Here is a 26637-nt window from a genome sequence, read left to right as displayed (position 1 = left end):
AAGCATTTATTGCCCATCCCTAATTGCCCAGACAGCAGTTAACAGGCAACCATATTACTGTTTATCCAGAGTCCTCTATTGGCCAGATTAGGTAAAGATAGCAGATCCCCCTGGTTTACATAAACATTTGCTCACAAATTGCTGAATTTATGGAATGAATTTCATGTGGTGGGATTGAGCTCATGTATTTAGTTGGGCTGGTCTGGCAGGAGAAGTCCTTCTTGGAAGAAGCTGAGGCCTAGTTTGTCATTTGCTTGTTTAGCTTACTGAATGTTATTGTAGTTACAGTGAATAATGTATAAGCAATTGAGAAAATGGCTTATCACATTCATTTGTTCAGTTATAGATAGATTAACCTTATGTTGCCTGCAAAGGCAATTAAAATCTCATTTTTGTTGTAGATCATTTGCTATTGATAAGTTGTGCAAAATAATTTGTTGTGAATCTAATTTTGACTTTCAGGAACCTGGAAGCAATTGGAATGGATTTCTAAGGAGGGTAGGATTCTATGTAGCAATATGCAATTGCTGCAATTGTCTAAACATTTGGTCTGCATTACCAATCATAAGACTTGTTAAACTGGATGAAAATATTGAAGGTAGTAACCTTGTTGCATTAAACATAATTATTCCAAGGAATCTATTTAGGTGGTGAGTAGATCTGCTGCCAGCCTTTCCCTTCAGCTGAGCTGATGTCCGCGCCTCTCAAGTTTTTATTTGCTGTGTCACAGGGACTGTGGCTCTATACCTCATTCCTTTGGCCTCCAACAGCAGAGATTTTTCTCTGTATTCAGATAAATATCGCTGTATGAGCATCTTCCTTCCATTGCCTGGATGCAGGATATCAGAAGTTGATATAGAGATAATTCACCCAGTCTTTGTGACAGAGTGTAATTCCTTTTAGCATAGTCCATCCCATGTTTACACTGAGGGTCATCATCATTACGTTGTGTTATACTAATGTGCTAAGTGGAATATATTGCAACCAGATCTTATTACTGTACATTCTTATCTTTGAGATGTCATGTTGCAGCTGGGTAGGACATTGGTATGGCCATGTTCAGTTATGATCTCATTGCTAAAGGAAAAATATTATTAAACTTGAACTTGTTCAGAAAAGATTTACAAGGATGTCGCCAGGATTGGAGGGTTTGAGCTATGAGGAGAGGCTGAATAGGCTGTTTTATTTTCTCCTAGAGTATTAGAGGCTGAGGGGTGATCTTAAAGAGGTTTGTAAAATCATGAAAGGCACAGGTAAGGTGAATTGCTAAGGTCTTTTTCACAGGATAGGGGAGTCCAAAACTAGAGGGCATAGTTTTAATGTGAGAAGGAACATGATATAAAAGGGACCTGAGGGGCAACCTTTTCACGCAGAGAGTGGTGTGTGTATGGAGTGAGCTACCAGAGAAAGTAGTGGCGGCTGGTACATCACAACATTTAAAAGGCATCTGAATGGGTATATGAATAGGAAGGGGTATATGCCAAATGCTGGAAAATGGGACTAGATCAGTTTAGGATACCTGGTCAGATGGACAAGTTAGATTCCCCTACCCTGTGAGAAAACCCTTAGCTATTCACCCTATCCATGGCCCTCATAATTTTATAAACCTATATAAGGTCACCCCTCAGCCTCCAATCCTCCAGGGAAAATAGCCCCAGCTATTCAGCCTCTCCCTCTAGCTCAAACCTTCTAGTCTCCGAAACATCTTTGTAATTTTTTTCTGAACTCTTTCAAGTTTAACAACATCTTTTCTGTAGCTGGGAGGTTAGGGAAGGAGGGGGGATATAACTGAGATATGAGAGACACTGGGGCAGGGTGAGCCTGAGAGACATGCTGAAGACCAGAGGGCATAGGTTTCAGTTGAGGAGTAAATAGTTTAGAGGAGATTACTGGATTTTTTTCTTTTATCCAGAGGATGGTAGAAATATGAAATGTGTTGCCTGAGACGTTGATGGAGATAGGTACTCTCGCAACATTTAAAGGCATTCAAAGTTTGGGAGAAGATTTGTAGCTCGGGTGCTCGTTTTTGTGGTTCTGTTCGCCAGCTGGGAGTTTTTGTTGCAAACGTTTCATCCCCTTTCTAGGTGACATCCTCAGTGCTTGGGAGCCTCCTGTGAAGCGCTTCTGTCATGTTTCCTACGGCATTTATAGTGGCTTGTCTCTGCCGCTTCCGGTTGTCAGTTGCTGTCCGCTGCAGTGGCCGGTATATTGGGTCCAGGTCGATGTGTTTGTTGATAGAATCAGTGGATGAGTGCCATGCCTCTAGGAATTCCCTGGCTGTTCTCTGTTTGGCTTGTGCTATAATAGTAGTGTTAAAGGCATCTGGATGAATGCTTGAAATGCAATGGCATAGCAGGTTATGGACTAAGTGCAGCTAAGTAGGATTAGTATATTTTGGTGTTTTAGACTGGCGAAGGAAGGTGTGCAGCAATTGTCACAGATCAACAACCACAGACAAATGTGACCTCTGCAACCAGGGCTGTCACTCCAGCATTGGTGTCTTCATTCGCAAGCAATGTTGTTTGATGGAAGCAGAAAGCCAGAACAACGAGAATGCAACCCATGGTCAGCCATGACCGAAAGGGGCGTCACGGTTGGTGTAGACACACTGGGCCAAAGGACCTCTTTCTATGACTCTAATCATTTACAAGGTAGGTCATTAGTCTCAATTTAGTTCCACTATCCTGAAAAACATTAGCAGTCCCTTCCCTTTGCCATCCTGTTATGGATGCCAGTGTGGTTCAGTCATTAACAATCCAACCTCAAATCAGAATATGGTTCATGCCCCAGTTCAGATGTTAAGCATAGACATTAAAGCACAGCACACAGGGAGTATTGCACTGTTGGATATGTTGTCTTTTGGATGAGAAATTAAACTGAAGCCCAATCTACCTTCTATGGTTAATGTAAAATACACTATATTATGAAATTAAGAAAACCAGGGGGTCGTTTGGCAATTATTATCTTTTAATCAACAGCAAAAAAAAAGAAATTATCTGGTCATTATCCTCTTGCTGTTTGTGGGACCTTCCTTTTTGCAAGTTGACTTCTGTGTTTCCTTGGAGAAAGTGAGGACTGCAAATGCTGGAGATCAGTTGAACTGTCAGCTTCAGAGTTCTTAGTCTTGCAGATTGCTTGTAATTCTGTAGTTCTGATTTCTTTTGACCATGATTGACATCGTGTGTGTGTGTGTGTGTGTGTGTGTGTGTGTGTGTGTGTGTGTGAGAGAGAGAAAGAGAGTGCTTTTTGTTGTCCCATTTCCTTTGGTCTATATGGCCGTATTTGGAGTGAGAGAAGGTCATTACTTGCAACACTGGAGTAATTAAGGGATAGTCCTTCAACTGTGACCTTCTCTCTTTTAATACAAACGACTCCTGCATAATCCTGTCACTTTTAAAACAACATTTAGAGCCATGGTAAGTGAAATGAAGACAGAATAGAGCCATTACTAAATTAAAAATAACAGAAAAACCACTCGACTAAAGTGCAGGCTTTGATACTCACATTTTTAAAGTACCTAGTAAAGATAGAAAACAAACATCTGAGCATGGATTGGCACTCCACTGACATTCTGTAATAATTTTAATTATTTAAAAAAGAACCATTCTTTGCTTCCTAGAGAAACATATTGTTGAAAACAAAAATGCAAGCACTCAAATTACTTATTGCTTTGGGAAACAAGATTAAGAATTGTAAAATTTCTAACCATGACCTCAAATATCCCATCAAAATTTTCTAGATTTTGAAATCAACTTAAAGGTCATAGTTTTGAATCAATTTTAGGATACACGGGCTTGTTTTAATGTCATAACCCAACTACAGTCCAATGTAGTTTCCGGTTAGCATACGTGTTCAGAATATTATTTCATTGAAGCTAATTTAACTGAAACACTTATGGAACTGATTATTGCCTCTAAACTCATATACTTCTGCAAAGTACTTCTAGACAAACTCAAAGAATATACCATATTTAGACTACTAGAAGAAATATGCAAGTCTGTAGTAGTTGTACCTGGGCAATAATAATGTCAGATACATGTCTGTGCAACAACTATTGCATCTGTCAACAGGTTCATTAAAATATCCACATATTTTGAGATGTAGCTTAACTTACTCACCGGCATGGTGTCAAATATATTGTGACACATGCAAGGTATGTTCTACAAGTGGATATTGAGCTAAATTGTAAGAAATTGAATAACCAAGAGAAACAAATGCAACAATCAAAGTGCAATGCAAGATTCTGTAGCAGGTGAAGAGGTCGCAACCAGGGAAGATTGTTAGGATATTTGAAAGAACTCCCCGCCTTCCCTCCATGAGACAGATTCATGTTAATGAAATTCAAGAGGTGTCTGCAACAGACCATTTATTGACTGCATTCAGACATTATAGTAGTCAATTTGACACACACAAATCGGTAGAAAAGCTGAAGTATTTAACTCAATTCAAATGATATCCCAAAAGGAATAGACACCATGTACTAAGTGCCAAGATTGAAATTAGTGCGAGTGAAATATCATGCTCTTTTCCATTTTATGAGCTGTGGATATTCTATCTAATCAAAACAAAAATAATCTCTGACCTTCCAAACTGGATTTGAATGCAAAAATGTTTATTTCATTCACTTGTAAAATTCTCCAAATGTCAACAAAATCTGGTTATTTTCCAGGAAGTTTTTCCTTTTATTTGTGTTTAAAAATAAATCATCATGGCTAGAGAAACACTTCCAATTTAATCATTAAATATATTCACAAAAAAAATCATATGTCACTGGCTCAAATTTAAAAATCCAAAATAAATTACCTTTGTCCATAGATATCGCACACCTCACACTATGCTATTATAATCTAAGACTTGTCCAACATAAGTAATGTGATATGAAATTTCAATACAATGGCTGTTTCAAAGATCATGGAGCTAGGATTCTTTATTCTACAGATCATTACAGTCATAAAAGGGAAATTAAAATCATGCAAGGAATTAAGTCTGTGGTTTATATGTGACTGGGGAAATCCTTTGTCTCTCTGTAAAGATGCCTTTCCAAAGACACCCTATTTTTCTCCAGAGAGAGTCCATTTAATTCACCATTGTGGCCTGCTGCTGAGGTGACTACTCTTCTTAGTGTTCTCCCTCACTGTCATCACCCCCTGCTTGAGGTCCAGGCATAACAGCTTGAGTTACACCTTTTGTTGATGTTCCTCAAGATCACCTGCTGCTGGAGGTTCAATTACTTCCATAAACTTTAAGGTATCTGTCTCAACAAGAATCCAATATGTATGGTATATCTTACATGAGCTAACAAATAGGTCAGGCCATATCATCATGGCAGTATATATCATACCTTTTCAAGCCAATGCAATGCAGCAAGGAAGCTGAGCATAGAGCGGGTGTTAGGTGTCTTGTCCTGGGTTTAGAGAGGCTACTGGATAGAGTGTTGGTGGGATGATTACAGGAGGAGAAGGAGTGTGTTGGGTCCTGGGCGAGAAGGGCGTCTATCAGATTGATGGTGATGGTGGTGTGTCAGATTTGTGGAAGGGTGGGATGTGTCAGGTTAGTTCCTGGGGTTGTTGGTTTCTTGGGGAGGTTTGGCTGTGGGTGAGTGAAGTAAGTTGGAAGTCTGTTTAATAGTTACTCAGGAGTTAGACTCAATATTCAATTGTCTAACTTTTAATGGGTAACTATTCATCTTAACCTCAGCCTTCACCATTAAATTGTCTAGTTTAAATGGATACTTTTAGAAGGTTCTAAGTGTAGAAGAATTTCCCAATAGAATCCTCTAAATGAATGCATTCTATTCACCTCAATGGTGAATATAGTTGTTGAATCGGATTTTAATTAGCAGGGATCTGTGACAGCAAACTCAATGCAAAAGACAAAGATTCAAAAACTTGAACTGAAAAAAAGTTCAGCCTTTATGAAAAGAAACACCACATGCAGTTCTTTTTTAGCTAAAAACATAAGAGAGGATCAAGACAAAATTTTCCCAGGCTCTCCATGTTTTTCACGCCTTTACAAAGGAAAGGCCAACATTTATAGACTTTAAAATAGGCTGAGAAGTAACAGATTATCATGAAATGATCATTATCCATAACGCAGAACTTTAACTTCCTGGCTTTCCAAAGCATCAATCATTCATGTCATTCCATAACTTTGTTTCTGTGTATGGACATTTTGATTAGGCCAAAATCTGCAGTTCAAAGTGTACAGGGAGCTGTTACAAGATTAGAAAATTTGTTTATGTTCAGCCTGTGTCATAAGTGCTGTTTCTGACCTTTTGCCACAGTCTTTTTAACTTATTGATCTATAACTCAGGAGTATAGCCAATTTTCCCATCAGGCATTTTTAAAAGTTTCCCACAATACCACATTTTCCCTTTGTCATATCATGATAGTCAGTTATATAGATGCATTGAAAATCCAATTGAAAATGCATTGGCACAAACAAACAAGTAATCCTATTCCTACTAGCAATTGTATTGTGAGCATAAAGGCTTTTAAAATTCCAATCAAACATTCCGTGACCCAACCAATTTGGTGGACAGGAATCATGGGAGTTCCTTGACAATGTTTTAAATGTGGTCAGCATGTTGCTTAATATGTTCAGCCAGGTTGGTAATATTTTCAGAGACATCTGGAATGTAAGTAGAGGACTTCTGACTCACAACAGCACGTGCTCCCCCTTGCGAGGCTAGCAGATAATCCAAAGCCAGTCGATTCTGTAATGCCATGGTCCGGATAGCCACCAGTTCAGTTGAGACCTCAGTCAATGCTTGTTCAGTTGCTTTGGCTTCTAAAGCTGTCTCATTGGCCACGTGGTTTAGTACTGAGACCGTGTGAACCAATTCATTGGATACTCACCCCGTTCTGCATAACAGAAAGGACAACATGAGGAACTGGTAGAGCCTAGTTATGGCTCTCGTACTTCGTGGATGGTAGTGCTTAAGCGAGGTGAGGCGTTGCATGTAGGGTATAATATAACCTAGATAGTAGGATCCTATCCAATTGGTAGGAAGCCATGGGTACACTTTGGTGCCTCATACAAAGTATGTGCCATTGTAAGCTGTAAATTCATCAGCCAATGTCATCCGAGGCTACATGGTGGGATAGGTCCAAGGACTATCAGATGTAATATTCCATACCCTAGACCAATCACAAGTAAACATCCCATTTCTCAAAATATTGACTACAGGGCCTTGCCAGTCAAATGTAAAATTACATTAGCTTTGCCTCATTAGCATTTCTTGTCCTGATTTTCTAAAGCAAAGGGAACCTGTAGCATTATTCAAATGGACTGTAAAGGAAGGAGGAACTGAGTCATGATTATATGAAGGCTGTTAGCATGTCGAAAATGTAGTCATTTCATAACCTCCCAATTCCCATATCCTCATTTCCCCATTCAGCCCTGTGTGATTCTGATGTAACATCCACTAGACTGTTTCTGATATGTAGAAACAGAATGACTGAAGAGGTATTCCTTCCCTTGAATGGATAGGGATATCTGTGCAAGCTCAACACTTTTATATTCAGTTTCTCAGCATACATACATGATATACGTAAATAGGTATTTGCATGCAGTTCCTGAGTAGGTTGGTTTGTTAATATCAAATGTTCACCTATGTCAAACAATTCAAAAAGTCCAAAGAGTACCAATATGATGTTCATGCTGTATTGTCGACTGGTTGAGGAGTAATCTTCTTTCAATCAAATGGACCCAATTGGAGCGTCCTTCAATTTCGAATGGGGTCAGTGTTGTTAGTAGGACTTGAAAGGGGCCTTTGCAGTGTGTCTTTGAATGAAGTATTTTCCCAGTCCTTACTAGATGCAGGTGAGATACTACTGGGTTGAAGATCTATGCTCACTGCAGATACTTTTAATTAATCTGTACCAAAGCAGGTGGGACTTGAACCCAGTCCTTCTGGATCAGAGATAGGGTCATTACTACTGTTTCACATTTAACCACTGCTGTACATACAGGTTTCTCCTGAATTGGTGATTATCTTATGTTCAAGGCACTTAACATACAATTTAATTTAAAGCTGCATCTGAAAATATCTTCTCCACGACAAACTGTTCAACCCTGTAACAGCACTGCAAATGACTTTCACTTTGTGTTCAAACAGAAAAAAAAATCAAAACAATTCCCATTGAATCTCTACAGTGTGGAAGCAGGCCATTCAGCCCATTGAATCCACACCAATTCTCTGAATAACATCTCACCCAAAGTGACCCCCCACCTCCCCCATCCTATCCCTATAACTCTGCATTTCCTGTGGCTAATCCACACAGCCTGCACATGCCTAGGCACTATGGGCATATCTGTATAGCCAATCCACCAAACCTGCATATCTTTGGACCTTTGGAGGAAACCAGATAGCCCACCAAGCCTACACATCTTTGGACTGTGGGACAAAACTGGAGTGCCCAGAGGAAACTCACGTAGACATGGGGAGCATGTGCAAAATCCACGCAGGCTATCAATTAAGATTAAGACTGCAAGAGCAAGCTTTCGGTTTCAGGAAAGTATGTTGACACTTAAAAGACTTTTTAAAATTGTCTAATACAACCAGAAAAACACATCTCAATAAATATATCCTGCTGTCTATGAAAGTACTGTAACATTATTGAGAAATAAACTTGTTCAGTTAGGTTACTTTGGCTGATACCCTGAATGAAATTGAAATAAACTTATAAATAGTATGTCTTAAAATGGAAAGGCCTTCTTCTCTTCAGGAAGCCCTCCCTGAAGAAGGGAATTTCCTGTTCCTTGGATGCTGCCTGACCTGCTGCGCTTTTCCAGCAATACATTTTCAGCTCTGATCTCCAGCATCTGCAGACCTCACTTTCTCCTTAAAATGGAAAGGCCAACATAAAGCTGATGAATAAAGCCACAAATTCGTTGATTCGTTTGCAGAAAGGCTAATCCAGAGCAGCCACCATCCATGGACCACTAGCTCAATAAAAGTAAAGCTTTCACTCTTGAAAGCTAATGTTTCTCCTAATGTTTTTAATTGAATCTATCATAAGCATTCTGTTCAGAAAAAAATGTAAATCCAAATGTAATTTCTTACAGTCAATAAGTTAAATCTTGACAAAATATTTTTGGCTGCAATTATGGTTTGAGCAAATCAATTTCATTAGGAATTGCAAAACAAGGTCTGCGCAGAAAGGAAGTTTCCAGAAGAATTGATGGAAGATGCTGGAACCTTAGAAAGCAAGGCCAGTTGTCTGAATATCATATTATTTAACCCAGCATTGTTGTTTTAAGATGGATATCTAACTGCAAGCCAATTCTAAATGACTGACTTTTTTCCCCTGAAAGTATAGATTTAAATAAATAAACAGTTTAAATAACCATTACTTGAACAACACCCTTACATTTCCAATTCCATTTTCTTACTTTTTTTTCCTGCATCGTTGTTCAATTCTTCATCAAATATTTAGAAAATTCTTTCAAATGATGCTGTAACCGTTTCCTCAATAGTCATCTTTTGATGCATTCCATGTTGGAATAGTTTGTTATGTGAATGAAAATGTTCTGAATACTTGGAAATGCACGGTAAAATATGGCAAAGTCAGCAATGGTTTCATTAAGGGGTGGTCATGCCTGACAAATCTGCTAGAATTCTTTGAGGAAGTAATGAGACGGTTAGACCAAGGAGGGCTAATGGGTGTTTTCTAGAAGCCCTTTGACAAAGTTGGCACAGTAGGCTACTTTTTAAGATAAGGGCCTATGGTGTTAGAGGCAAGGTGCTAACATGCATAGAAGTTCGGCTATCTGGCAAAAAGCAGAGAGTAAGGATAAAAGGGTCCTTCTCAGGATGGCAGCCGGTGACAAGTGGTGCACCACAAGGCTCAATGTTGGGACCACAACTTTTCACTTTATACATTAACAATCTAGATGAAGGAACTGAGGGTATTCTGGCTAAGCTTGTAGATGATACAAAGATAGACAAAGGGACAGGTAGCATTGAGGAGGCGGAAGGATTTGGGTAGGTTATGAGAGTGGGCAAAGAAGTGGCAAATGGAATACAATGTGGGAAAGTGTGAGGTCACGCACTCTGGGAGGAAGAATCGAGGCATGGACTATTTTCTAAATGGGGAGAAAATTCAGAAGTCAGAAATGCAAAGAGACTTGAGAGTTGGAGTCCAGGATTCTCTCAACGTAAACTTGCAGGTTGAGTGAGTAATTAGGAAGGCAAATGCAATTATGGCATTTATTTTGAGAGGGCTTGAATATAGAAGCAGGAATGTACTTCTGAGGTTCTATAAGATTCTGGTCAGATCACATTTGGAATACTGTCTGCAGTTTTGGGCCTCATATCTCAGGAAGGATATACAGGTCTTGGAGCATGTTCAGAGGAGGTTCATGAGAATGGACCCAAGAATGAAAAAGTTAACATATGAGGAATATTTGAGGACTCTGGGTCTCTCCTTGATAGAGTGTAGCAGGATGAGTGAGGATCTAATTGAAACATACAGAATACTGAGTGGCCTGGACAGAGTAGATGTTGGGAAGATGTTTCCACTGGTAGGACAGACTAGGACCCCAGGGCACAGCCTTGGAGTAAAGGGAGGATCTCTTAAAACAGAGGGAAGGAGAAAAAAACTTCTTCAGCTAGAGAGTGGTGCAACTATGGAATTCATTGCCACAGAAGGCTGTGGAGGCCAGGTCATTGAGTATCTTTCAGACTGATATAAATAGGTTCTTGAGTCTCAAGGGGATCCAGGGTTATGTGGAGAAAACAGGAGAATGGTGTTGAGAAACTTTTCAGCCATGATTGAATGGCGGAGCAGACTCGATAGGCTGAATGGCCTAATTTCTGCACATATGTCTAATGGTCCTATGGTCTTGAGGTGAATAGGAAAGCAGTATATAAACTGCAGTATCTATCCATTTTGAAAAGAGTCTCACCATCCCTTATATAAAATATCTTTTTATAAGTGAAGTGTACCTTTCTCTGCTTCTGTAAAAGAAAACATCCTAACATTTAATAGGTAATAATGTTGTAACCTTTGAATACATTCTTACTGATGCACTTTGATCATAAGACTGTTTGAAGATGTCGAGAAGAATGCCTGACATCTTGACAAATTCTCAAACTTCAACACTGAAATTCAAACAACTTTCAAAAGTCACATTACCATAATCAAACGAAATATTACAAGATGGTGACATCTTGCAAAATGTCCAGATTACAGAGGAGGAAGTGCTGGATGTCTTGAAACGGGTAAAGCTAGACAAATCCCCAGGACCTGATCAGATGTACCCGAGAACTCTGTGGGAAGCTAGAGAAGTGATTGCTGGGCCTCTTGCTGAGATATTTGTATCATCGATAATCACAAGTGAGGTGCCGGAAGACTGGACGTTGGCTAATGTGGTGCCACTGCTTAAGAAGGGCAGTAAAGACAAGCCAGGGAACTATAGACTGGTAAGCCTGACCTCGGTGGTGGGCAAGTTGTTGGAGGGAATCCTGAGGGACAGAATGTACATGCATTTGGAAAGGCAAGGACTGATTAGGGATAGTCAACATGGTTTTGTGCGTAGGAAATCATGTCTCACAAACTTGATTGAGTTTTTTGAAGAAGTAATAAAGAGGATTAATGAGGGCAGAGCAGTAGATGTGATCTGTAAGGACTTCAGTAAGGCATTCGACAAGGTTCCCCATGGGAGACTGATTAGCAAGGATAGATTTCATGGAATAAAGGGAGAACTAGCCATTTGGATACAGAACTGGCTCAAAGGTAGAAGATAGAGGGTGGTGGTGGAGGGTTGTTTTTCAGACTGGAGGCCTGTGACCAGTGGAGTGCCACAAGGATCGGTGCTGGGTCTTCTACTTCTTGTCATTTATATAAATGATTTGGATGCCGGCATAAGAGGGACAGTTAGTAAGTTTGCAGATGACACCAATGTTGGAAAGGTAGTGGAAAGCGAAGAGGGTTACCTCAGATTACAACAGAATCTGGACCAGATGGGCCAATGGGCTGAGAAGTGGCAGATGGAGTTTAATTCCGATAAATGCGAGATGCTGTATTTTTGGAAAGCAAATCTTAGCAGGACTTATACACTTAATGGTAAGGTCCTAGGGAGTGTTGCTGAACAAAGAGACCTTGGAGTGCAGGTTCATAGCTCCTTGAAAGTGGAGTCGCAGGTAGATAGGATAATGAAGAAGGCGTTTGGTATGCTTTCCGTTATTGTTCAGAATGTTGAGTACAGGAGTTGGGAGGTCATATTGCGGCTGTACAGGACATTGGTTAGGCCACTGTTGGAATATTGCGTGCAATTCTGGTCTCCTTCTTATCGGAAGGATGTTGTGAAACTTGAAAGGGTTCAGAAAAGATTTACAAGGATGTTGCCAGGGTTGGAAGATTTGAGCTATACAGAGAGGCTGAACAGGCTGGGGCTGTTTTCCCTGGAGCATCGGAGACTGAGGGGTGACCTTATAGAGGTTTACAAAATTATGAGGAGTGTGGATCAGGTAAATAGGCAAAGTCTTTTCCCTGGAGTGAGGGAGCCCAGAACTGGAGTGCATAAGTTTAGGGTGAGACGGGAAAGATATAAAAGACACCTAAGGGGCAACATTTTCACACAGATGGTGGTATGTGTATGGCATGAGCTGCCAGAGGAAATGGTGGAGGCTGGTACAATTGCAACATTTAAGAGGCATTTGGATGGGTACATGAATAGGAAGAGTTTGGAGGGATATGGGCCAGGTGCTGGCAGGTGGGACTAGATTGAGTTGGGATATCTGGTTGGCCTGGATGGGTTGGACTGAAGGGTCTGTTTCCATGCTGTACATGTCTATGAATCTATGACTCTATAGCTTCACTTCCAGCTGGAATGTTATATCTAGACTGCATTTCATAACTGTAATGCGCTCTTTCCATCTTTATTTGAAAAAAAACAAATGATACTAATGGCGATTAACAAAATTGTGAAGATGATGGGGCACTAATAAAATACCAAGGCTTTTATGATTATTGTGTAGATTACTGGCGTAGAGGATTTAGAGGATCTGAGTTAATCCTTTTGAAAAGTAAGTTAATGTTCAATTGTTCTCCAATAGTTGTTAATTGATCGCTTTTATTTCACACTTTATTTCAGTTCCTAAGAATGATATTTTTCAATTCAAATGCCCCTTGTAATATTGCATTTGGAGACATCTGTTCTCTGAGAAAATATTGTGATGACATTGCATTTTGGTAATCAACAATGGCCCAGTTAGTAGCACTCAAGTTCTGTGAGTAAATTAGGTTTTAAACAAGTAGGACTTTCTGCCAGTTTCTTGGGCTAAACACCATTTTAGTTTGGGTCAAAGGGGTCTGTCCAAGCATCAATGACACACAATGACTTGGAAATCATTGAAGTTAATGTGGTATGCCTTTATTAGCTATGAAATAATAGTACACATTCACAGTGGTGCTGCTCTTACACATTATGATAATGTTTTGGTGTTCACAATTTAATTGTGCACAGTTATCATAACTTGTTTGTGTAGATTCACTCTGCGGTGACCTTTCAGAAATTGTGGATAGATATATTTCACTTGTCTTGTATGTGTTGTTGTCATCCTGCATTAGCACAATGCTTTCAGTACCTGATTCATCATCCTGGTCGATGGGTGATTCATCATTCGCAGTTTAGATATGTGGCCTAATTCTTTGCAAGACTTGACCTATATATAAACTAGGCTGAATACAACGATTAACATGGCACTTTTAAAAGGGAGAATGACAGACAAAAGCAGCACATGGTCAGTGCAGGAGAGAGAGAGAGAGAAAGAAAGCTACACAGCTAACTGGCACAGCAGTGAACCTGCGCAGTTACTGTCTTTGCTGTTTGAATTCATGCATCGCTGGACATCTGAGTGTGTCTAGGAAAACTTAACAAACAGTGAACTTCACAACTGATCTTGGAGGAACCTGTTTGGGAGAGGCCACAGCACAGGAACAGATAAGTGAATAGTTTTAAGTATAGTCTTGCTGTAAATCTACAATAGTGAGTAGAGTGGGTTGATTATTGATAATATATTTTGAGATATATCTCTGAAGTCATAAGTATTAAGTTAGCCTGGAGCAGTGTTTTGTAGAGAAATAAGATGGTGCTATTTTCTGGGTCTGTAAATTGGAAGAAGCAAAAATGGCCCTTAGTATAGTGATATGCTCTTCTTGTCAGATATGGGAGTCTAGGGAGAGTTTACATGTTACTGAGGATTATATCTCCAACAAATGCAGTTGGTATCAGATTCTATCAGATCAAATGGATTAGTTGGAGCGACAGTTAGAGGTCATGAGGAATCTACAAGAGCAGTGGGGTGTAATGGATGGCAGACGTAGGAAGGGAGAAAAGTCGCAGATACAGTCATACAGATGGGTTAACTCTAGGAAAGGTATAAGAGGTAGGCAGGCAGTGCAGGGGTTTTCCATGGCTATCCACATTTCAAACAAGTATGCTGTTTTGGAAAATGTAGGGGGTGATGGATTCTCAGCAGAATGTAGCATGAACAGCCAAGCTTCTGGTATCAAGACAGGCTCTAATGTAATGAGGGGTATGTTGGCTTCGATTGTGTTAGGTCACTCTCTAGCCAGAGGCACAGATAGTTGTTTCTGTGGCTAGCAGTGAAAAATCAGAATGGTGTGTTGCCTCCCTGGTGCCAGGATCACGGATAGCTCACAGAGGGTGCACAATGTTCTCAAAGCGTAGAGGGACCAGCAGGAGGTCATTGTGCACATTGGAACCAATGACATAGGAGGGGAAAAGGATGAGATTCTGAAGGGAGAATATAGAGAGTTAGGGAGGAATTTAACAAGGAGGTCCTCGATGGTAGTAATATCTGGATTACTCCCTTTGCCACGAGCTAGTGAGTGTGGGAATAGGAGGATACAGCAGATGAATGCATGGTTGAGGAGGTGGTGTATGGGAGAAGGGTTCACATTTTTGGATAATTGAAATATCTTCTGAGTAGAAGTGACCTGTACAAGAAGGATGGTTTGCACCTGAATTGGAAGGGGACCTAAACATTTGCAGCGAGATTTTCTAGAGCTGCTTGGGAGGATTTAAACTAGTAAGGTTGGGGGTGAGGGGACCCAGAGAGATAGTGAGGAAAGAGATCAATCTGAAACTGGCACACTTCAGAAAAGAAGTGATTCAAGCTGTCAGGGCAGGCAAGGACAAAGCAGAGAACAAGGTAGGACCGATAAATGAAACTGCATTTATTTTGAATGCAAGAAGCTTAACAGGGAAGGCAGATGAGCTCAGGACATGATTAGGAATATGGGACTGAGATATCATAACAATTACAGAAATGTGACTCAGGGCTGGACAGGACTGGCAGCTTCATGTTCCAGGATAGAAATGCTATAGGAAGATTAGGAGGCGAGGCAAGAGAGGAGGGCGAGTGGTGTTTTTGATAAAGAATAGCGTTACAGCTCTGTTGAGGTGGGATATTCCTGGAATACATCCAAGGAAGTTATTTGGTTGGAACTGAAAAATAAGAAAGGGATGATCACCTTAACAGGATTGTATTTTCGACCCCGTAATAGTCAGCAGGAAATTGAGAAACAAATTTGTAAGGAGATTTCAGTTTTCTGTAAGAATAATAGGGTGGTTATGGTAGGGGTTTTTAACTTTTCAAACATAGATTGGGACTGCTATAGTGATAAGGGTTTAGATGGAGACGAATTTGTTAAATGTGTATAAGAAAATTTTCTGATTCGGTATGTGGATGTACCTACTAGAGAAATTGCAAAACTTGATCTACTCTTGAAAAATAAGGCAGAGAGGGTGACTGAGGTGTCAGTGGGGGAGCACTTTGGGGCCAGCAACCATAATGCTATTAGTTTTAAAATAGTAATGGATAAGGATAGATTAGATCTAAAAGTTGAAGTTCTAAATTGGAGGTAGATTAATTTTGACGGTATTAGGCAAGAACTTTCAAAAGCTGATTCGGGGCAGATGTTCACAGGTAAAGGAGTGGCTGGAAAATGGAAAGCCTTCAGAACTGATGTAACGAGAGTCTAGAGCCAATTTATTCCTGTTACAGTGAAAGCAAAGACTGGTAGTTGTAGGGAATGTTGGATGACTTGAGAAATTGAGGGTTTGGTGAAAAAAAAGAAGAAAGCATATGTCAGGTACAGACAAGATAGGTTGAGTGAATCCTTAGAAGAGTATAAAGGCAGTAGGAGAACACTTAAGAGGGAAATCAGGAGGGCAAAAAGGGGACATATAGCTTTGGCAAATAAGGAAAAAAAAGGAATACAATTGTTTTTTCCAAATACGTTAAGGACAAAAGGGTAACCTGGGAGAGAATGGGCCCCTCTAAGATCAGCAAGGCGGCCTATGTGTGGAGCCACAGGAGTTGGGGGAGATACTAAATGAGTATTTTCATCAAGGTTTACTGTGGAGAAGGATAAGAAAGAGGTAGAATGTATGGAAATAGATGGTAACATCTTGAAATATGTCTATATTACAGAGGAGGTAGTGTTGGATGTCTTGAAATGTATATAGCTGGAACAATCCCCAGGACCTGATCAGGCATACCCTAGAACTTTGTGGGAAGCTAGAGAAGTGATTGTTGGGACACTTGCTAAGATATTTGTATCATCAATCATCCCAGGTGAGGTGCTGGAAGACTAGGGATTGGCTAACGTGTTTCCACTATTTAAATAAGGTGGTAAGGACAAGCCATGGAACTATAGACCAGTGAGCTTGACATCGCTGGTGGGCAAGTTGTTGGAGGGAATCCTGAGGAACAAGATTACATGTATTTGGAAAGGCAAGGACTGATTAAGGATAGTGAACATGGCTTTATGCGTGGGAAATGACAAACTTGATTGAGTTTTTGAAAACGTAACAAAGAATGTGGATGAGGGCAAAGCAGTAGGCGTGATCAAATGGGCTTCAGTAAGGCATTTGAGAAGGTTCCCCATGGGAGACCATTTAGCAAGGTTAGATCTCAAGGAATACAGGGAGAACTAGCCATTTGGATACAAAACTGGCTCAAAGGTAGAAGACTGAGGGTGGTGGTAGATGGTTGTTTTTCAGGGTGGAGGTCGGTGACCAGTGGAATTCCACAAGGAATGACGCCTCGTCCAATATTTTGTCATTTACATAAATGATTTGGATATGAATACGGGAGGTATAATTAGTAAGTTTGCAGATGACACCAAAATTGGAGGTGTAATGGACAGCGAAGGTTACCTCAGATTGCACCGGGATCTTGACCAGATGGACCAATGGGCTGAGAGGTGGCAGATGGAGTTTAATTCATAGAAATGTGAGGTGTTGCATTTTGGGAAAGCAAATCTTAGCAGGACATATACACTTATTGGTAATGTCCTAGGGAATGTTGCTGAACAAACAGACCTTGGAGTGCAGGTTCATAGCTCCTTGAAGGTAGAGTCACAGGTAGATAGGATAGTGAAGAAAGCGTTTGGTATGCTTTCCATTATTGATCAGAGTATTGAGTACAGAAGTTGGGAGGCCATGTTGCAGCTGTACAGGATGTTGTTTCGGCCCCTTTTGGAATATTGCATGCAATTCTGGTCTCCTTCCTATCAGAAGGATGTTGTGAAACTTGAAAGGGTTCAGAAAAGATTTACAAGAATGTTGCCAGGGTTGGAGGATTTGAGCTATAGGGAGAGGCTGAACTTGCTGGGGCTGTTTTCCCTGGCGTGTCAGAGGTTGAGGGGTGATCTTATAGACGTTCATAAAACCATGGATAAGGTAAATAGATAAGGTCTTTTTCCTGGGGTAGAGTGTATAGGTTTAGAGTGACAGGGAAAAGATATAAAAGAGACCTAAGGGACAACTTTTTCATGCAGAGGGTTGTGCGTGTATGGAATGAGCTGCCAGAGGAAGTGGTGGAGGCTGGTACAATGGCAACAATTAAAAGGCATCTGGAAGGATGTATGAATAGGAAGGGTTTGGAGGGATATGGGCCGGGTGCTGGCAGGTGGGACTAGATTGGGTTGGGATATCTGGTTGGCGTGGACGGGTTAGACTGAAGGGTCTGTTTCCATGCTGTACATTCTCTATGACTCTATGACTGTATAACTCACCTTTCCAAAAACCCATGTGGTCAAATGACAATCACAAGATCTTATTTGAACTAGAACAAAAGATAACTATCCGCATGCTCATTGATCATGCTCTTGTACTATTTTCTCCCTTCTTTCCTATTATGTATCATGCACATGAGCTTGGTTTGTGAGAGTGTGGGATCGATGAAGAGAGTGTGACTCTGTGTTCCAAACATGAGAGTTGCCAGTGAGATTAAGCCATTGCCACGAGGAGTAGCACATAGATTTAGCATAGCTATTCAAAAATCTTGATATGTCACAATATACCTGACTATGTTGGTGTATGCATTGGTGTATGAAACCATTAGACTGATGATAGTGAAATAAAATCAAGACCTTTACTGTTACCTTCAAGACTGTAAGTATTCTTTAATCTTACTCCCAAATCATCTGCTTTCCCTTTATTCATGCTAGCTTGTGATTCATAATGTCTCTCTGCTCCTGGCTTCAGTGTTGGTAAGCCTTTCGATCCTTTCCTTTCATCCCCTCCAGTTCAAATGTCACCCTGGAGCCTTTACTTCTTGTCGTACACCTTACTTAAGACACCTCTTTCTCCTTCTGCACCAACTTCCCTCTTTGAAGCAAATTGTCAGATATAGTCATTCGGCCTTTATCTTAGTCAGGGGTAGTCTGTCCTCACACTGGCCATGCACTCTTATTTATCCAGCTCATTGCTTGACTAATTGCAGCTTGTCATTTTTGCATTACATATTCAAACCTGCTGTTATTATAATTGCCATTGTTCTCCAAATGCACCCTCCTGCTGTAACATTTTCTACTTGCCTCACGTTATTTCTTAGAATTAATTTACCCTTTGTGAGGCTCAATCCATTTCTGCTAACTGTTTGCTTGACAGAGGTTTTTATCACTGGAACCTGAATGGTGCCAGATGTCTCCAGAGTAACATTTTCATAAATGTTTAAGTGGCAAATGAAAACACTGGCGCTTAAATGTCTTATCTGGCCTAATTTATTTTCACTTAAAATCATTAAATGATTATGGGTAATCAAAAACAAACTATGAATTCTATTTGTTTAACTGATTTGAGATTGGATTCATTAAGTTCAATTCAAAAAGACCCCCCTCCCCCAAGACTAAGTTTCTTTGTTCTGTTCCAGGAACAGGAAGTAAGATCACTTTTTCTGTAAATATACTCCCACGCATTCAATATAGAATAGGCATTTGATTCCTTTGACATGTTGGAACTCCAAGCAATTGTATGTACAATCACTGAAAGGAAAGCATCTCCTCTGAATTACAGTCACGAGCACTTCTAGTTTCAGCTGGCTTTTGAAAAATGGTAACATGAGCTGGATCATCATTTTCAAAGCATTGGTAGTGACCCAAGACAGGAAATTGAACACCTTTATAAAACCCAGTACTTATTTTATTTGAAAAGAAAGTCAGGGAATTCCATAAAGGGCAAGCAATCCATTGTACTAGATTATCATTCAGGAAGTGAACAAATATCTCATTCTATCTATCTGATACTTTTCACGTCATTAGATTAGTTTTATGAAGGGATAATTATTTTAATACAATAATGTTGCTCCTGAACTGAATGGGCACTTGTTAAGAGAACAACACTGTCCATGAAATGAATACAGTTTTCAATAAGTTGAAATCTTGCATGATCAGAGATGATTCACAGAAAGATATTCTTTCTGTGTGTTGCATTACATATACTTTGCACAAATAATACTTGAAAATGAAAACCAAAGAAGACACCTTTAAGCATTTAGAAGTTTAACTTAACTCTCTTCAAAATGAGGAATGTTAACATTGATGTGGGAAATACTATGTTATTTCAAAAATTCAGAGTCAATATCAAGCATTCAAGATCAGGAACAAGCTTGGTTCCTATTATTTTGCCCAAACTGCAGAAGGATACTCCCTCTTCCACTTTACATCACCTATTTTTGTTTCCTTCCTGAGAAAGGATGTCTCTGGATACATTCTTGACATCATAGAATCCCTACAGTGTGGAAACAGGCCATTTGATTAGATTAGATTAGATTCAGTACAGTGTAGAAACAGGCCCGTCAGCCCAAACAGCCCACACCGACCCTTCGAAGAGTACCCCACCCAGACCATTTGCCTCTGACTAATGCACCTAACACTATGGGCAATTTAACATGGCCAATTCACTTAATCTGCACATCTTTGGACTGTGGGAGGAAACCGAGCGCCCGGAGGAAACCCATGCAGAAACGGGGAGAATGTGCAAACTCCACACAGACAGTTGGTTAATGTTAAAATTCATTAGCATAAAGGACAATCACAGCGGTGTTGGGAATGATTAGGCCACTGATCATAGTAAAATGAATGGGTGTGCATATGGGTCGAATGGAGGTTTAATGGAGGGGAACTGTACATCCATAGTGAAAAAAAGCTTTTCAGAGACATACAGATGAAAAGTTATATACTTCTTAAATTCTAAAAGTGAAACAAGTCAGATCTACTAGGTATAGTAGATTCTTTACCCATATATGTCCCATTGTATGGTTGTGCATTATAACAGATTTATAATTAGTACACTTAGTTTCATGATTGTTTAACAATTTTAAAATAATGACATAATTGTTCCAATTTTAATTGATATGTTATAAAAATGCTCAATTTAAGTGATAGAATATTTGCCAGTGACCTCTAAGACTTTGACAGAAATATGGATATTTCTTCATGAACATGGATAAAATTTCAAAATATGGATGCTAAGTTTAAAGCTAGCTGGAGTCTGCAATTTGCAAACTGCAGAGCTGGAACAGACAGTATTCATGCACCCAAGCCTTGGACAATCAACTTCCTGTCGAAACCAGACTGGCCTGGAACTGCTTGGCCAGGTGCTAAAGGCCACATTATTTCAGACGGACTGCTCTTTACGCCTCCAGTGAACCTGCTTTGTTAGAGGAATGCTATACAGGCTTGGTGGTACCCAGCTCAGAAGGGCAGAGGCATTCCTGATGAAGGGTTTTTGCCTGAAACATCGATTTTCCTGATCTTTGGATGCTGCCTGACCTGCTGTGCTTTTCCAGCACCATTCTAATCTAGACTCTGATCTTCAGCATCAGCAGTCCTCACTTTTGCCCAGAGGTATAACGTGACAAGAACAGCACTTGACAGTTGAAGGTTCAAATCCATGTTCTGTGACCTCCAAATATGGAAACTAGTCACCTCACTGGATCTTCTGACACTAGTGTTGGACACAGGCCACAGGAGCCTTGAGAGGATGGGATAAAGGGGGCCACCTGGAGCCTCAGCTCTCTACCTTTTGCACCTTCTTCAATAGATGACGTCGCCAACCCCTTGGTTCTCATATTGAGCATCATCAGACTGACCTGACCAAGAAGACCACCTCAGTGAGAGAACTGAAAGACCAGAATCAATCTTAGGCAAGAAGGATATCCCAAATTGATGACCTTAAAAAACCGAGGAACAGACTGCCCTAGCCTGGAAGAACACAGCAAGCCAGGCAGCATCAGGAGGTGGAGAAGTCAATGTTTTATGCGTAAGCCTTCTTCAGGACTAGGGGTGGGTGTAAGGAGACCTGCAGATAAAGAGGGTGAGGTGGGGGTGTTGGTGAGGTAGGGCTATGTGGACACATTAGAGGGTTCAACCTGATTGGTCGCAAATACAGTGGTTGGCACCTCTGTATTGGATTTAGCAAATCCTCACAAGTGCATGTTAGAAATAGATAACTAGTGTAGTTTTGAGACTATTCACTCATAGATTTAAAGTTATTTACTGAAGAGTCCTGTGAAGAGATTGATAGAGTTTAATTATTGGTAGAATATGAAAAGTATTGTTTTTCCTTGCTAAAGTGTTTGATAAAATTGAGTTGGACCATCCTCTGACTCGTGTACCCCTTGTCTATCTCATTGGGTAATGTGCTGGAGTTGAAAAGGTTTACAGCAAACTGATCAAGATTAGTCAGGGTACATTTACCCACCTTTCCCTTTACAATAGCAGTCTAATGGACTGTGGAGTTGGAACTATATATATTATTCACCTAATTTTTGTAAGGAAAATCTTTTTTCACATTACATTGTTCTATCAGTCATCACTAATACGGATGCAGACCTTTTGACAAGATTAACAATGGCTGGTTAGCTTTTGATAGCAGAGATACTGAAAGATGTAATTACTGCTCATTACATGCTAGAATTACAAAGGTCAGCTCAATCTCTGTCTATTATCATAGTCTGCAGTCTTATAAAATGTGATTGTATACATCTGAAAGTTCAGTGCTGCTAAATTTCTGACTTGATTTAACAATTTGTGTGATTAATAATATTATGGTTCACTAAACTAAAAATGCTGCCAAACATGGCTCTAAGCTAATTAGTCAAACAAATTAAATTTATTGCTGCACACTGTCAGAAGTCGCACGACACCAGGTTATAGTTAGACAGGGTTATTTGAAATCACAAGCTTTTGGAGCACCTTTTTCAGGTGGTATAGGTGTATTTTAATCAATATTAAATGCGTATATTTTGTGACTTCATATAACAAATATACTAATATTGTTCTGCACTTCAATGTAAAAAAATTATACTTCTTATATAGAACAGAATCTGAGCTGAGATTCTATTGTAAATTAATGGTTTGCACTGCACAGAGCCAGGGACACGAGTTCATTTCCACCCTTGGGCGACAATCTGTGTGGAATCTGCACATTCTCCTGTGCCTGCAGGGGTTTCCTCTGGGTGCTCTGGTTCCCCCACCACAGTCCAAATATGTGCAAGTTGGGTGGATTGGTCATGCTAAAATGCCCATTATGTCCAGGGCTGTGCAGGCTGAGTGGATGCAAAGTGTAGGTTAAAAGGATAGCATAGGGGAATGGGACTAGGTAAAATGCTCTTCATGGAGTTGGTGTGGATTTGATGGACCGAATAGCCTGCCTGCACGCTGTAAGGATTCTATGGTATGATGAAATTTGGTAGATGATCTGTGGAAACACCTGAGAATTAGTCCAAAACCTGTTTGTAAATTCCTCCGGGCTTTCACTGGTGATCATTCAAGAGAATCCCAGTGAAACTTCAAAGATAAGTTGTTGTATACAGAAATAACAGTTTATCAGCATGGTCCCATTATGTTCTATAGTTTAATAGGTCTTAAAAGTTTGGCCATAATTTGGATCATTGTAAAAACTAAAATCTCATCTCATTGACTACAGCCTTCAAAATTATCATCCCCTCGAGATTGATCACTAAACTTAGTGATCTCGGACTAGGCCCCACTCTCTGCAACTGGACTCATAGTTTCTTGACCCACAGGCCACAATCAGTGAAGACTGGGGACAATATTTCATCCTCATTAACACTCAACACTGGAGTCCCCTAGGGGTGCGTACTCAGCCTTCTACTGTACTCATTGTATACCTATGACTGTGTCATCAAATACCAGACTAATGCCATTTACAAGTTCACTGATGACACCACCTAGTCAGTCGAATCTCAGATGATGATGAAACAGACTACAGATGTGAGGTGGAAGACTTGGGAAAATGGTGCACTGAGAACAACCTAGCTCTCAATGCCAGCAAAACCAAGGAACTCATTATTGGCTTTTGGTGGGATGCTACTCATGCCCCCCCTACACATTTAACAGCACAGAGGTGGAATAAGTGGAGAGCATCAAGCTCCTAGGAATGGTCATCCACAACAAGCTTTCTTGGACTCTTCATGTGCATGTACTGGTTACAAAACCCCAACAACATCTCTTCTTCCTCAGGCAGCTGAGAAAATTTGGCATGGCAATGAATACCCTTGTCAACTTTTAAAGGTATGCCATTGAGAGCATACTACCTGGTATGGCAACTGTACCATTCAAGATCGGTGACGGTTACAGAGAGTGGTGAATTCGGCCCGACAATCACAAACCAACCTCCCATCTATGGAATCCATCTACCAGGCCCGCTGTCAAAGAAAGGCTGCCAGCATCTTCAAAGATCCATCCCACCCTGGCAATGTTTTTCCACAATCTCTACCATCAAGGAGAAGGTACAGCAGCCTAAACATATGCACCAGCTGGTTTTGAAATAGTTTCTACCTACTGTTGTTAGAATACTGAATGGACTCACAAACTCTTAACGTTCGTCTGAATCTGTGTTTTTGTTTTTGCTGCTGTTTACCTATTATTTACTTATCTATGCTAATAAGTCGTGACCTGCCTGCATTGCTCACAAAACAAAGCTTTGCACTGTGCCTCGGTATACGTGACAATAAATTTAATTCAATTCAATTAAATGTAATCTGCATTACAAGAAATGAGGAAGGTATTGATATTGAATGAATGAATACTTAGCCAAGGGCCCTTTGAGTCAATCGTGCGCGCCCCTTGCATCATTTGTTATGGAGAAAAATATGCTTTGAAAGAGTTTTCTTTTCCAGAAACGCTGGCCTAGAAACTTTGACAATAAAACAATATACGATGATTAAGGAAATCATTTTTTTCAAAGGAGAGTCAGAAGTCAGCAATAAAATAAAACAAAAAATGCTGAAGATCTAAATAAAACAAAATTGATGAAAATCAGCAGGTCTAGCAACATAGAGTCATATCATCCTACAGCCTGGAGACAGGCCCTTTAGCCCAAACTGGTCCATGCCGACCAAAATGTCCATCTACGATAACCCCATTTCCCTGCACTTGGCTCATATCCTTATAAACCTTTTCTATCCATATAATTGACCAAAAGCCTTTTAAATGTTGTTAATGTACCTGCATCTAACACTTCTGCTAGCAGCTTATTCCATAGGCTTACCACTCCATGTTAGAAAGTTGCCCCTCAGGTTCTCTTTTATTCTTTCCCCTCTAACCTGAAACTGATGCCCTCTAGTCCTCAATTCCCCAACTCTGGGGGAAAAAAAACTAAGTGCATACACCCTATCTATGCCTCTCATGATCTTATACACTTCAATAAGATCCCCCCTCAGTCTCCCATGCTCTAAAGAAAGAAGTCCTAGCTTGTCCAATTGTTAAAACTCAAACTGTTGAGCCCTAATAACATCCTTGTAAATTCCTGTGGAAGAAAGTAGATTTCAGTTTTCAAGTCAGATAACCCTCCTTCAGAACCAGGTTCAAGGGACAATAGACTCGAAACGTCAACTTTAATTTCTTCCACAGATGCTGCCAGTCCTGCTGAGTTTCTTCAGCAATTTCTGTTTTTGTTTTTGTCAGCAATAAAGTTGGTCTATAATCATTCATATGATGGGACTTTGTGATAAGGTTCAATATCAGTGGATGTATGAATGGAATCATTTTCCAATGTCCTTTATCTTTGCTTACTTTCCATTTAAAACTCCAGTTGTTTCTAATTACTAGCTTTTTCATTTTTGCCAATTACACAAATGGAAAATAAAATAATATCTGTCAGAGTCATTGAGGACCTTTAAGGAAGGAAATCTGCCATTTCTAATTAGTTTAAATCTTGCATGACTGTAGACCCATAGCAATATGGTTTACTCTTAAAAGCCCTCTGCAATGGCCCAGCAAGGCATTCAGTTCAATAGCAATTATGTATAGACCACAAGTGCTGTTATATTTAGACAAAATTATTTCAATGTACTCCAATGATGGAGAATGTAGGTAGCAGCCATGGTATAGAAGGGACAATGACGGTAAAAAAAGGGAAATGTGATATACAATGGAGGGGATGGCTGGTATGGAAGGATATGGGAAGATGTGTGAGGGAGAGTGATAACCACCACTGTGGCCTCAATGCAAGGACTATACAGCATGATGTTGGGCATCATCGGACTGTAGTGAGGGGCTCAGGGATAAGGAAGATAGTTAGAGTCTTAGTTCAAGATGGTAGGTGGGAAGGTGTGGGGACTTGGTTGAGATGGGCTGTCCAGGGACATAGAGGCTCAGGGCTGGAGGGCATGACAACCAGGCCAAGGTTGCTTCAGTGCTCATGCAGCACTTACACTCTGTTACGATCGGTCTGTGACATGAGCATTGGAGCAAGTACTCATTGAAATAAGGTTCCCTATCAAAGTAGCAAAGATGAGCCATTCCATTGTCATCCTTGTTGGAAAGTAGCATGTCTCACATATTAAGCCACTACTGTAAGGGATACGACAGTTATCACATTATGTTTTTTGCTAAGATCCTTCTCTGTTCATTATATGCCCAATAAAACAGGTTCATTGCCAGCAGTACCTTTGGGCCCAGCTGTAGCAGGTATTGTTGACAATGTGCTGCTGTACAACAAATGTTCAAGTGGGTGGAGGAGGACAAATATTCCAGCCAGTCCTAGTCTAGCACCAACTGCTGCAGAAAACTGACACTCTCCACCATAAAAGAAGTCTGCAGCTCAAGGGTCCTTCAGGGTACATTACACGCAAAGGGAGGCTAGGGTCTTTCATGCTCAATGCCATTTACTCCAATGTGTGAAGTGCAGTATTGGCAGAGGCCGATGATGTTCTTTGTTTTAAATGCTCATGGAATGTTGGAGGTAAACATTACAAGGCGTTTATGCAGTATGAATATTACATGCTTATGCCTGATCTAGTCACATTTGGACATGGACTGCTTCAGTATCTGAGGAGTTGGTGAA

The sequence above is a fragment of the Hemiscyllium ocellatum genome, chromosome 26, assembly GCF_020745735.1.
Source record: "Hemiscyllium ocellatum isolate sHemOce1 chromosome 26, sHemOce1.pat.X.cur, whole genome shotgun sequence".
In the NCBI taxonomy this organism is placed as follows: Eukaryota; Metazoa; Chordata; class Chondrichthyes; order Orectolobiformes; family Hemiscylliidae; genus Hemiscyllium; species Hemiscyllium ocellatum.
This window is presented reverse-complemented; position numbering follows the sequence as displayed.